Source organism: Suricata suricatta, chromosome 8 (genome assembly GCF_006229205.1).
Source record: "Suricata suricatta isolate VVHF042 chromosome 8, meerkat_22Aug2017_6uvM2_HiC, whole genome shotgun sequence".
NCBI classification, from domain to species: domain Eukaryota; kingdom Metazoa; phylum Chordata; class Mammalia; order Carnivora; family Herpestidae; genus Suricata; species Suricata suricatta.
In genome coordinates this window covers 133,150,257-133,163,202 of record NC_043707.1, presented here as the reverse complement: position 1 = coordinate 133,163,202, position 12,946 = coordinate 133,150,257, and the positions used below count along the sequence as shown (strand labels likewise).

Genomic DNA, 12,946 nt, shown 5'->3' with positions numbered 1-12,946 from the left:
AGTCGAAGGGCCTGTGGGAGTCAGCGGTTTTGTTAGTTCTGTGGCCGGAGGGAGAAGAGGGTCTGGGCACTTTGTGCCAAACGAAAATTAAAAGTTTGCAGCCAAGATCAGCTCCTAAATTCAGCCGACCTAGAATCACAGCAGTTTAGACCAGACAGAAATGTTCCCCATAAAAGTCCAGACTGTAGCACTGGGTCCATTAAGTCCTCAGAGTAAGTGGTTTCTCTAGAAGGACATTCTTTTGAAAGTGTGGGTTTCACCCGTTACCCATAGTCGCTTCTGTGTGCAAGAAGCCACACCCATGGGCTCCTGGCACGGGGACACTGTGGATGGTCAGACTCATCCTTATTTTGTGTACCAGGAAAAGTGCTAAGCTCTGACACGCACACCGACTGTGAGCTGATGCTACTGTCAGACATGTTAAAATGTGAATTAGCATCTTAGCTCTAATGAGAGGCACCAAAGTCGTAAGCCTCTGGCCTCCGGGCTCTCTGTGTGCTGACTCCTGGGTTCTGTGCACCCCCGGCTGTCTCAGTGGCTTCCTGGGGGCCGTCGGGGACAGTCGTCTGGGCTTGGAACACAGCAGCCTTAACCTGGTCTTTGGTGCTGGTCAGCCTGTCTACATCTCGGGGAGGTTGAGGAGGGCTTGGGCCTAGGCTCCTGTCCTGCCCTTGTGGCCTCTCCCTGTCTGTGTGACTGCTTATCTTTGAGGAATGGGCCTCTCTTCAAGCCCAAGGGGTCCCAAGAATGAAGGTCACAGGCAGACACACCTGGACAGAGCTTCGTGACTCCCAGGCCTGTAGCCCCCCACCCCCGCCCCCCGCCATCCTGCCTTCCCAGCTGCCCGGAAGCCATTCCCAGTTCTTCTTTTTTTTTTTTTTTTTTTTTAACATTTATTTATTTTTGAGAGACAGAGAGAGACAATGTGATCGGTGGAGGGGCAGAGAGAGGGAGTGGGAGACACAGAATCCAAAAGCAGGGTCCAAGCTCTGAGCCATCAGCATAGAGCCTGACATGGGGCTCAAACCCACAAACCTGAGATCATGACCTGAGCCAAAGTCGGACGCTCAACCGACTGAGCCATCCAGGTGTCCCCCTTACCAGTTCTCCCCCTCACTGGGATTGCCCGGATCTCTTCTTGCCCCGTAACTTCACCCCTTCCAGCTCCTACCCAACCTTCCACATCTCCGCTGCTGAGCCCCTCCGACGGGCCCCACCAGTCACACACCTCACCTGCCTGCACCCGTCCATCTCAGGCCTTACCTGTTCCCAGATCCCTCATCGTGAGGTTCCTTGCTGTGTGCCTCTCTCCCCTGCTAGAATTTAATGGCCGAGGTTGTATTTTTTTCCTTTGGATGTTTTCCCTCCTATTTTCTCCAAAGGTGTGTCTAACCTGTATTCAGGATTTGGTATTTTTCTCTCGCCTGCGTCATGGAGGTGGTGAGAAGCGTGCTTTCCTTTCTCTGAGCTGAAGGAGACTTGGGGTCGGGCACGCACACTGAGACATCTTCCATGTTTCTCCCTCCTGCAAATTAATAGCATTGTTTGTTTGTTTGTTTGTTTTGAGAGAACATGAGCAGAGGAGGGGCAGAGAGAGAGGGAGACACAGAATCCAAAGCAGGCTCCAGGCTCCGAGCTGTCAGCACAGAGTCCGATGTAGGGCTCGAACCCACGAACCACCGTGAGATCATGACCTGAGCCGAAGCTGGACACTTAACCGACTGAGCCACCCAGGCGCACCAAGCCAATGTTTTATGTTAGTCACTTAGAAATAGGAACAGGGGTGGGGGACACCTGGGTGGCGGTTAAGTGTCCGACTTCAGCTCAGGTCACACAGTTCGTGAGTTCGAGCCCCACATTGGACTCGCTGCTGACAGCGTGGAGCCTGCTTCGGATCCTCTTTCTCTGCCTCTCCCCCACTGGCATGCTCTCTAAATAAACATTTTAAAAAGTTATTTAAAAAAAATAAGAACAGGGACGCCTGGCTGGCTCAGTCAGTGCAGCCTACGATGCTTGATCTCAGGGTCATGAGTTCGAGCCCCACCTGGGTATAGAGGTTACTTAACTAAACTTAAAAAGTTAAAAGCTGTTGTCTGTGTCACAGCATAGACACATGGACCCCACACCGGTCATTCATTCATTCACTCACTTCGTTCACTGTGTGTGCACTGAGTTCCTACTGTGTGCCAGGACTGTGTCCGGGGCCCTGCAGGATGAGTGGTGAATGTGACAACAGTGACAGCAGCATCCTGCCCCCACAGAGCTCCCGGGCAGGGGCAGGGACACGGACTGAAAGAAGCCCACTCCGTAAAGTGTAACTGTTACTAGTTTTCAGTACATCATGTTGTCCTAGGTCTCGGGCGGTTTGTGGGGGTCTGGCCTCCTGTAATGGGATGTGGGGAGTGGCTGGGGACACTGTGACAGCTCCATCCTGGGAACTTCTACACCTGTCAGCGGTCACCAGTGGGCCCCCGCTGACAGGTGCAGATGGGGGGGGTGTGGCGAAGTGGACGCTAGCTGGCCTCCCAGGGGACCCTTCCAGCTTCCCAAAGAGCAGCAGTGTCTCCCAGCTGCCATCTGGGAGTGGCCACTCTGCTGCTGCTGTCCTCATGGAAGTGGGCCACGTGCGGCCTGGAAAACAACAGAACGTTGGCTCGTCCAGAATTGTTTCCCCATGTCCTGTTTGACTGTAATGTTCTGATGTCCTGAGAATTTACAGCATTTTGGTGCAGTGAAGTTTCTACTGGGCACCCCAAGTCAGAGATCGGGGTTCAGACCCTTTTCCTTGGGCGTGTCACCTACTCATCCTTTGTAAAGGGTGACCACACCAGCAGGCACAGTGTGCACGTCAGCTGACCTGAGAACAGGGCCCTTAAGACAGGACAGCTGGCCCCAGCTTTTCATGTCCCCTACCCCATCTCATCAGAAGATGGATGGGGCACAGTGCCCCGCCCTCTGGGTTCACATTTCCTTGTGCGCCCTTCCCTGGGGGGCGGTGGGAGCCCTACAGTGTGGTGTCTACGGGGTTAAAGCCTTGCTCCCCCAGCCACCCTGGGGGCAGACCAGTCCTGTCCTTGGGGCTCTGCCCGCAGGGAGTGGGACAGGGGATGTCAGTCACAGGCTTGCAGGTGACCAGGGCCTTCCCCATGGCCGGCAGGCACCTCAGGCGTGTGAGGGTGGCCCGCCAGGCCGAGCAGGAAGTCCTGAGGGGAAACCAGGGCTCCAGGGAAGCAGGCTGTAGCCAGTGAGGGTGGCCTGAGGTTGGGCCTCGCTGACCGGGTGTCTGAGGGTGGTTTGTGTGGCCTTCAGGGACGTCCCCCTGTCGTGGCATGAGGCTGAGCCCTGACCACAGGGCACTCCTTTTCAGATCCCCTTTGACGGGAGGTGGCAGGGTTTCTCTCTCCATCTCCAGAAGCCACCAGAACAGCCTCTGCAAGTCACCAGAGTCCTGGCAAGGCAGCAGGGGTCCGGGTGCTGGAGGGCCCATTCTCCGCCACCCTGGACTGGGAACCCAAGGGATCTCAGCTGGGAAAGAAGGGGAGGGGAGCTCGGAGAGTTTTCCAGATCTCAGATATGGTGGGTGGGGAGGATCTTTCCTGCCCTCAGGGCTGGGGAATCAGAACCCCTGCTTTCTACAAAGAATTTGTTCCTCCCAACAAATTCGGACAACCTCCCCCACTCCCCTTGCCATAGTGCCAGGAGAGGGAGGAACAGCACGAGAGACCCCCTCCTGGGCTGGTGGGGTCAGTACCAGCTGGGTGGGGTCAGTACCAGCTGAGTGGGCAGAGCACTGGGCCTGGAGTGCTCCGAACCTCAGTTTCCTCAGCTGTAGAATGGGGATTATAATGCTGCCTACCTTAATGAGGGTGTTTCAAGGGCTAAATGAGATAAATTAATAAAATGCTTGGTGCAATAGCCAACATTTCGTGCTTGATAACACGAGGCACTGTGATTGAAAGCAAGGGTCTGTGTATGTATCACAGGGTGGAGGTTCTGTCTTTGGAGAGGGCTACCCCACCAGACCTGAAACACAATAAGGAATGAGGGAGGGAAGGGGAAAGTTCTAGGCAGTTTCTCTGGTGACTGATTGGTAAAGGGCCCTGCCTGGCCCCATGTCCCTGCCAGAGCGGGCCCCCCACAGGCCTGCATGCCCGGGAGAGCAGGCTGGGCGGGCGAGAACAGTATGGCTGGGCTGACCGGAGGCCCAGAAACCACTCAGGCCCTCCCAGGAATCCTTGGGTTAGAACCTGGGGTGCGGGGCGGGTTGACGTGTCTGCGAAGAGAGGAGGCCGTGGGCGTGAGATTACGCAAGCCTCCATCCATCTCCTTTAGGGATAAGCCTCTCTCCCGTCTTCCCTTCAAGAACTATTGTCCAGATCTTTCCTCAGGCTCCCTGCCTGGCCCTGCACTTCCTGCCCCAACCCCCCGCCTCTGGAAGCCATCCCTCCCTAGGCTGCCATGTTGCCCTTCATCTTCCCACGTCTCTTGACCAGGGCCAGGTAGGCTCATGGGAGCTTCTCGCCCAGCTGGGCTGGAGCCTTCTGAGCCGCAGGGTTCCCCGGGGCTGCTCCGCCCCGCTGGCCCCAGCTTGACAGTGTCCTTGGAGGACGTGGTGGCCACCAGTGTCGGGCAGAGCCAGTATCACTCCTGGGCCCACAAAAAAGTGGGTTCAGTGGTGGCCCCAAAGATGGATCTCTCCAGAACCTCAGACTGACTTTATTTGGGGTTGGTGGTCTTTGCAGATGTCATCAAGGGAAGGGTCTCAAGATGAGGTCATCCAGGATGAGGGAGGGCCTTGACTCCAGTCGTGGGTGTCCTTGTGAGAGAAAAGAAGGCACACAGACACTGGAGAGGGGATGTGACAGTGGAGGAAGAGCCTGGAGTGACGTGTCTAGAAGCCGAGGACACCCGGATTGCTGGCCGCCGCCAGGGCCTGGGAGAGGGGCCCGCAGCAGATTCTTGCTCAGAGCCTCCGGCAGGAACCAGCCCTGCAGACCCCTTGATTTTGGACTTCTGGCCTCGAGGGCTGTGAGAGAGCACATTTCAGCTGTTTCAGGTCCCCCTGACTGCGGTGACCACGGCCACCGCAAGGAGCTTGCCGGGGGAGCATGGCGGGGCCCTGTGCTGGGCTGGCCCATGTGACAGCCCCCACACGGGCACTCCGGTCCACAGTTGGGCTCTTAGCTGCAGGAACTGACTTGTGGGTGAGCAAAGGCCTCCGTGTTAATGGGCTGAGCATGCGCCCCCCCCCCATTCATATGTCGAAACCGTAACCCGAGCACCCCAGAAGGGAACTGAAGGAGGAGGTAAAGTTTTTAAAAAGGTGATTCAGTTCTTTACAATCCGGCATGACTGGTGTCCTTAAAACAAGGGGAAGTCAGATACACACAGACACGCACACACAGCGCACACGGAGGAAACACATTTGTGCTGCGTAAGCCAGGGGGCGCGTGGGCCTCTGACACACACACCCCGGTCCCCCCGTGCACACACAGGGCCTCCCACTCAGCACCCTCACATGCGCGCGCGCACACACACACACACACACGTGCTGCAGAGGGCCCTGTCATTGTCACAGTGGCCCCAGCACTTAGTCATTTAACACCCCACTGGCCTGCGCTTTCATGGAAGCTAACGTTTGGTTTTTCTTTTGCCGAGAGCTTCCCACTCAATTTCTCTCGGTCTCACTTTTCATTCTGACTGGGAAGGATTTTTTTTTCATTTTCAATCTCTCTCTCTCTTTTGTGGTTTTGACTGCGCCAGTGGCTCTAGCTGTGTCCCCTCACCTCCGGGCTCTTGCCTCTCCGATGTGTCCACATGTGTGGGGGGGACAGGCCCTGCTTGTCAGCTCTCCCCCATGCCCCCCCCACCTGCCCAGCCCTTTGCAAAATGGAAGGTAGAGGGGAAGGACGTGTGACAGTGAGACGCGAGGTCACCGTGGGGACTAGGGTTGAGGCCCGACCCCAAAGGCACGAGTGTGTCATTCCGCCTCCTCAGCTGGGAGTTTCTGTGAGCAGTTTGAGGTGTTTGGGCACAGAGAATCATGACGTGACAGCTAGAGCCCCTTCAAGGACTTGGGGTCACCAGCTGATCTCAGAGCTTTCCCGGGGATGCTGACATCTGCTTGCCCCAGACTCTTGGCCCTCCCCCTGCCACTGCGCTTGGGGTTCTCCAAGCCAGGCCTCCACCCACTTCTTTCAGACTGCATTCAAGTATGGTTCTGCCATGGCTAACAGAGGAACTCTGGGCAAGGCACTCCATGCCCTCATTAACTCAGAGTTGTGAAATATGGAAAGTTCTAGAACAATCCATGGGAGAAAGCAGCCTCTTCCTGCTTCCAGAGTCTTCAGACCTCAAATCTTGTGACTCCCCTCTTCCTTTCTAGATTATGTGGAGTTGGGGAGAGGGGCCACAGGGAGATGTTCGTCACTGGAATAGCGAAAATTGTCCTTTTTTTCCTTCCTGAGGCGACATTGGATAATTCACCTCTCAACTCAATTTCATATCCATAAACTGGCTGTTGTAAGGCCTACCTTGTGGGATACAGAGAAGAAAAAAACGAGCTCATGTGGGTAACGACTGTTATAGATGAAGTTGTGTTTTCCCAAAATCCATCTGCTGAGGCCCTAACCCCCAGTGTGACTATATTTGAAGACCCGGCCTCTGGGAATGCATGGTGAAGTGAGGTCATAAGAGCCCCAATCCAGTAGCAGGCTGTCTCAGAAGGAAAGGACACGGCGGGTGGCATACGCAGGAGCAAGGTCGAGTGAGGACACCGAGAAGGTGACTGTCTGCAAGCCAAGGGGAGAGGCCTTAGGAAAAAACAGACTTGCTGACACAGTGAACTTGGACTTGCAGCCTCTGCTGTGTGAGTGCCCAGTCTGCTGTGTTCTGTTACAGCAGCACGAGCAAGCTAACGCAGAGGCTACTTTTTTCAGTGTTTGTTTTGTTTGCTTATTTATTGTGAGAGAGAGAGAGAGAGAGAAAACACAGAGGAGGGGCAGAGAGAGAGAGGGAGAGAGAGAATCCCAAGCAGGCTCCAGCTGTCAGCACAGAGATGGAAGCAGGGCTCCACCCCTCGAACAGTGAGATCGTGACCTGAGCTGAAATCGAGACTGACCCTTAACCCACTGAGCCCCAGGGGCTCAGGGGCTATTGTTAGGATCTGATCTTGGAAGCACAAAGAAACTGCTCAGGGAACGGGAGGCAGTATCCTCGGTGGGAGGTAATTCTCCCTGCGGTTTCTATACATCTCATGGCGGCTTTTGTCCTGGAGGGCCTGTGTGCCCAGCCCACTGACGAGGGACCTAGCGACCTCTCCCTGTGGGTCAGAGAGCAAGTCCATTTACGCCCCCAGCATGGGTGGGTCACCCCACCATCCCCAATGGAGATCTGCTTCCATCGCTGGGTAATACAAATAATGTCATCTTGGGGCAAAGGAAGAGTCTTATGAGACCGGGGGTCTCCTAAACTGTGACCCGGACAGCTGTGTGCTCAGCATTGAGCTGGGCCAGTGCCACACACCACCCTGCAGGACTTGAGGGCAAGGGGACCTGTTCAAACACTGGGTGTTATATGGAAACCAATTTGACAATAAACTATTACAAACAAACAAACATGGGACTCAGGCTGCTTGCTGTGTGGACAGCAGTAAACCATTTAAATCCCTTTGGGCGCCTTGTCTGTAGCACCGGAACGCCTCAGAAGGGTGGCAAGCAGAACCAAGTGTTTGACAATTATCATCACTAACTCAGGATGGCTGCATTCCTTAAATCAACAAGTATTTATAGTGCCAAGCCCTGGGGGGAAAAGCATTGAAGAAATCAGGCAAAACGCCCTGCCTCATTGAACTTGCCTTCCAGTGGGGCTTCTGAGACTCTCTGGGCAAGTGCTCCTGCCTGGGAGCCTTGAACCCTTGGGGACCTGGGGGGCCCCATTTGTACTAGATGGTGGCATATTTGCATATTTAGAATAGATCCTGGTCTTTGTAGTAGTTAGGCAATGAATATTCGAGAGCTTCCTGTGTATCCAGCACTTGGTGAAGACTTATCAGCTCCTTTAATCTCTGCACAGCCCTGTGAAGTGGGCAAAGCCGGCCTCTGGGAGGTTAACCAGCCCGCTCAGTTTACCCAGCTGTGGCAGAGACGGAGGCACGATTTGAACCCAGCTTCGTCTGACTTTCCCAAACCCTTGCTTGCTTTCTTCTTCTGATTCTTCTTCTTCTTTTTTTTCTTTTCCGTCAACAACACCTGGCTACCTCCAATTCCATTCTATTAATACAAAGGCATTTCCTTGTCTTCTTTTTTAAGCACATTTGCAGCCCAGGATCCCTGAGTGTTGTTCATTGTGCTGAGTCCCAGGGAAAGTTGTTGGGGACGCAGATGTCGCAAGGACAAGCTGGCCTTGGTGCTTGCAGCCCCGAGCTCCCACACAGGGGCCCCAGGAGCTGAGCTCTGCCTGACCTGGTCATTTTGAAATCAGGGGCCCCTCCTGGGAAGGATGCAGGCTGGGGAGCGCTGCAAGGCAGGCTCAAAAATTCGGGCTTGAGATGACTCATCGGTGGCTATTTATTATCCATCTACATTTCTCGGTCTGATTGGGCTGCTCGAGGGCCAAGCCTCCTTTTTTCTGGGTGCTGAGTAAGCACCGTGGGGTCCTGCCCTCATCTGGAGCTCGCTCTTCTTGCCCTCGGCAACACTCAGGCCCCGTGGGGCCGCTGGAAGTTCCCCCCAACTGCCCTAACCGAGGTCTTCCCAGCAGCGGCCCCCTGCCGGTTCCTGTTTTCCCCCCAGACGGCTCTTCCTTCTGATCTCAGCTGCTGTGTCACCACCTCAGGGAAGCCCTCTCTGACCACCACACCCACCCCACCGCGGTCTGCTCTTAGAGAGCAAGATGGAGTCATTCATGTCAAGCAATGGCCCAGCAGGTAAGGGTTACAAGATATCGCCAGGGCCGGCAGCAGCAGACTCCCCAGAACTGGTAACAGCCAGAAGCAGAGGGGGTCTGCAAGAACCCGCGACTGATTTACACCCCTTTCAAAAGGGGAGGATTGTTTTCAGCAAATCGTCAGAGGCTTCTGACGTGGCCCCTCTGTGTCTGTTCACTTCAAAAAGGCAGCTCCCACCCGAGGTTCTGCCCCATGGATCTCTGAACAGGACTGGGGTCCTTCCCTGCTCCCACAGAATTGGCCGTAAGTGCCGAGAGCCGACCCGGACCAGACGGAGCAAGGCCTTCATCTCAGCCGTGAGCTCACAGACTGACTTCGCGTTTGGATCATTGACTTCCGGCGCCCTCTGTCACCTTGTCTGCTGTGTGGCTGCTCTCCCGTTCTGCTCTGGGTGCCCCGTAAGAGGCCAGGTTGATCACGTGGGGACGTGTCATTGAGTTTGGAATCCTGAACCTGCTTTAGAACCATATTGATGTTGCTTTGTGACTGAATAAAGCTGACATCCTGGAGAGACACACTCGCATGTGCGCCTTCCGAGCGTGCTTGCGACAGTGTGGGGTGGTCAGTGGGATTCCATGTCGTCGACTCACCGTGTGTTCGAAAATTTAGAAACATCGGGACGCCTGGGTGGCTGGGTCGCCTAAGCGTTCGACTCTTAATCTCAGCTCAGGTATTGATCTCAGGGTTGTGGGTTCAAGCCCTGCATAAGGATCTGCCTACTTAAAATTTAGAAACATCGGGGCGACTGGGTGGCTCAGTTGGTTAGGCCTCCAACTTCAGCTCAGGACATGGTCTCATGGTTCGTGGGTTTGAGCCCCGCGTCAGGCTCTGTGCTAGCAGCTCGGAGCCTGGAGCCTCCTTGGGTTCTGTGTCTCCTTCTCTCCCTGCCCTTCCCCCACTCGTGCTCTGTCTCTCAAAAATAAATAAAAACATTAAAAAAATTAAAAAACCCAAACATTTAAAAATAAATAAAAATGCAACTTCTTAAAAAAATAACCGGAGAAGGGGCATCTGGCTGGTTGAGGCGACTCTTGACCTTGAGGGTTCCAGCCTTATGTAGGGTGTAGAGATTACATAAAAATAAATCTTTAAGGGGCACCTGGGTGGCTCAGTTGGTTACGCTTCCATCTGACTCGGTTTCCGCTCAGGTCACGATCTCACAGTTTTGTGAGTTCAAGCCCCACGTCGGACTCTGTTGGCAGCACAAAGCTGCTTGGGTTTCTCTCTTCCTCTCCCTCCTCTTCTCCTCCACTCACACCATATCTTTCTCAAAATAAATAAATAAAATCTTTTAAAAAAAACTAACTGGAGGAAAATTATATACTGGTGGGGTCTCATGTTACAGATTAGAAACCTGCTATATATTCTTGTGTCCCTACGTACTTTGCACTTACACATTATCGGACAAGTCAAATAAATGCACATTCATTCACATTATCAATTAGGATACGAAGATGCAATGCTGATCTTGTTTCCTGCCAGTGACTCTGCTCAGCGAAATAGTCCTTATAATTGTCGAAATTCTATTGATTTTGCCAGTATCCTTTATAATTGCCAATATTATCTTGATCGAGTCCCCTGGGCTCAATCTCACGATCCTGGGATCACGACCTGAGCCAAAAATCAAGAGTCAAATGGTTCACTGACTTGAGTCGCCCAGGCGCCCCTAAAGATTTTGTTTTTAAGTAATCCCTACACCCTACGTGAGGCTTGAATTTACAACCCCTGGGTCAAGAGTCGTATGCTCCACCAGGTTCCCTGGTTTAAAAAGAGCTTAAAGGGTGTAATTCCTAATAGGAGCGCATTCTCCGAATGAATACCCCAATGGCAAACACTGTACAATGTTCCAGTTGCACGTGGGGTAGAGGGGTAGGGGTTTCCTTGATGGCCCCCCGGTTTTCTCCGTGAGAAGGTCAGGCTACACTGGTTTGTAGTAACGCACCATGCATTAGAAGGTTGAAGTTCCTGTCTCTTCAGGGAGGCTTTATGTGGGAGGAAGCCATCATGCTTCATCTCTAAACTTGGCCAACAACTTACTGATGAGATTCATGACCTTTGGGTGGCTGTGATATTTGACATGCTTGCTGGGTTCCGGGCCACGTCCTGGAAGGCCACCATACCTGCTGGATCCCGCCTGGCTGCAGGAACCACTGGGTCACTGAGAATGTCACTGAGCCCAGGCACTCCTGTCATTCCAGACTTGCCCCTGCCATTCCTCTGGGAAAGTTCCACCCGGGTCCAAGCCATCCTGAGCTGGCTCCTTCCTCCCCACTGGGGCTCTCTCCTGTTCTTCCTGAGCCTTCTTAACCATTTCTGTTCTTTCTTCCATCTCTTGCCCCTCATGTCTTCGCTCATACTTTCTCCCATGTTCGGCAGATTTCGAGGCCCTCGGTTGAACTTCTTTCAGCATTGCACTAGCATCTTCATCATGATCCAGTTTGCAAGCAAGGGCAAGGTCATGTGCTGCTGCTTCCCAATGGCCCAGAAGGCTGTGCGCTTTCCCCCTCGCCACCTGTAAGGCTGAGCTGAATCAGGATAGCTCTGTCACAGTCTCGGATGGCAGCTTTTGGCTTCTGTAATTCGATGAAGACACTGGCTCTCTTGGCATAGAGAACGGCCAAGGGAGGATTCAGTCTGCTGGCTTCTGTGAACAAGTCAATGGCTTTCTGTAGTTCGCCATTGCTTAGAACATCAATGGCAGCCATTTTTAAAAAATCATTTGCCCGATCCATCATTTCCTTGATCATCTCTACATTGTCATATCCCATTTCTTAAGGGCACTGGTATCTGCCTCGATCACACCTTCATTGTCAATTTCTGGAACACCTTCCCCACTTGATGGTTCGTGTATCTTTATGTTTCCCTCTGCCTTCTTACTTCGTGTTTTTTCTCCCTCAATATTGTCTTCTGATTGAGTTTTACAAGTAGCAGGTGGTATTTTCGCACCCCTCCCCCTGCAAGCTCTCCACCATCTCCCTTAGGAAGCTCATCTCCTCGGTGTGCAGAATGCTCGGATCCTGCTAACACATTTTCACAAACACCCGAAGCTCACACACCGTGTGGGGGTACGAGGTCCGCAGGTGGCTGGAGGCGGTTGGCCCTGCAGAGGTTGCTGCTGGGTCCCAAGTGCGGGTCCTAGCTCAGCGTGACTGTGACCCTGGGGAAGGGGGCGGACGCTGCGTGCTCTCCTGATTTTTTCTCTTGTTGAATTAACCAGATACGTCACCTACTGCCACAACAGAAATTGCCATCGTGGTAACAGGACCCAGCCACTGTGCAGAAAATTAACCAATCCTACCATCGGCTTAATTTTTTAAAGCTTATTTATTTTATTATTTTTTTAAATTTTATTTATTTGTTTTTTAGAGAGAGAGAATGCAAGTTGGGGAGGGAGCAGAGGGAAAGAGGGAGATATTTCTTTTTTAATGTTTGTTTGTTTGTTTGTTTGTTTGTTTTGAGAGACCACAAGCTGAGGACGGGCAGAGAGAGGGGACAGAAGATCCGAAGCAGGTTCTGTGCTGACAGGTTGACAGCAGCAAGCCCGATGTGGGGCTCAGACTCACGAACTGCGAAACCATGACCTGAACTGAAGTCGGACGCTCAGCGGAGTGGACCACGCAGGTGCCCAAGGCAGGGCGGATCTTACGCAGTCTCCACGCTCCGCTTGGCTCCCGCCATGCGGCTTTATCTTCCACACTGAGATCACCACCTGAGCTGAAATTGAGACACTTAACTGATTGAGCCACCCAGGCGCCCTACCATCTGCTTAATTAGTGCAGCCTTAAAAGAATAAGGTTTTGGGCGCCTGGGTGGCTCAGTTGGTTAAGCGTCCGACTTCGACTCAGGTCATGATCTCACAGTTCGTGGGTTCAAGCCCTGCGTACTGACAGCTTGGAGCCTGGAGCCTGCTTCCAGGTCTGTCTCCCTCTCTTTCTGCCCCTCCCCCGCTCATGCTCTTGTTTCTGTCTCAATAATAAGTAAATGTAAAAAAAAAAAAAG

General features: G+C 53.2%; 1 pseudogene; it reads right to left on the bottom strand.

Annotated features, from left to right (window-relative positions):
* Positions 1 to 10,949: 10,949 nt before the first annotated feature.
* Positions 10,950 to 12,625, bottom strand: LOC115297781 (annotated as a pseudogene).
* Between the last annotated feature and the right edge of the window lie 321 nt (positions 12,626 to 12,946).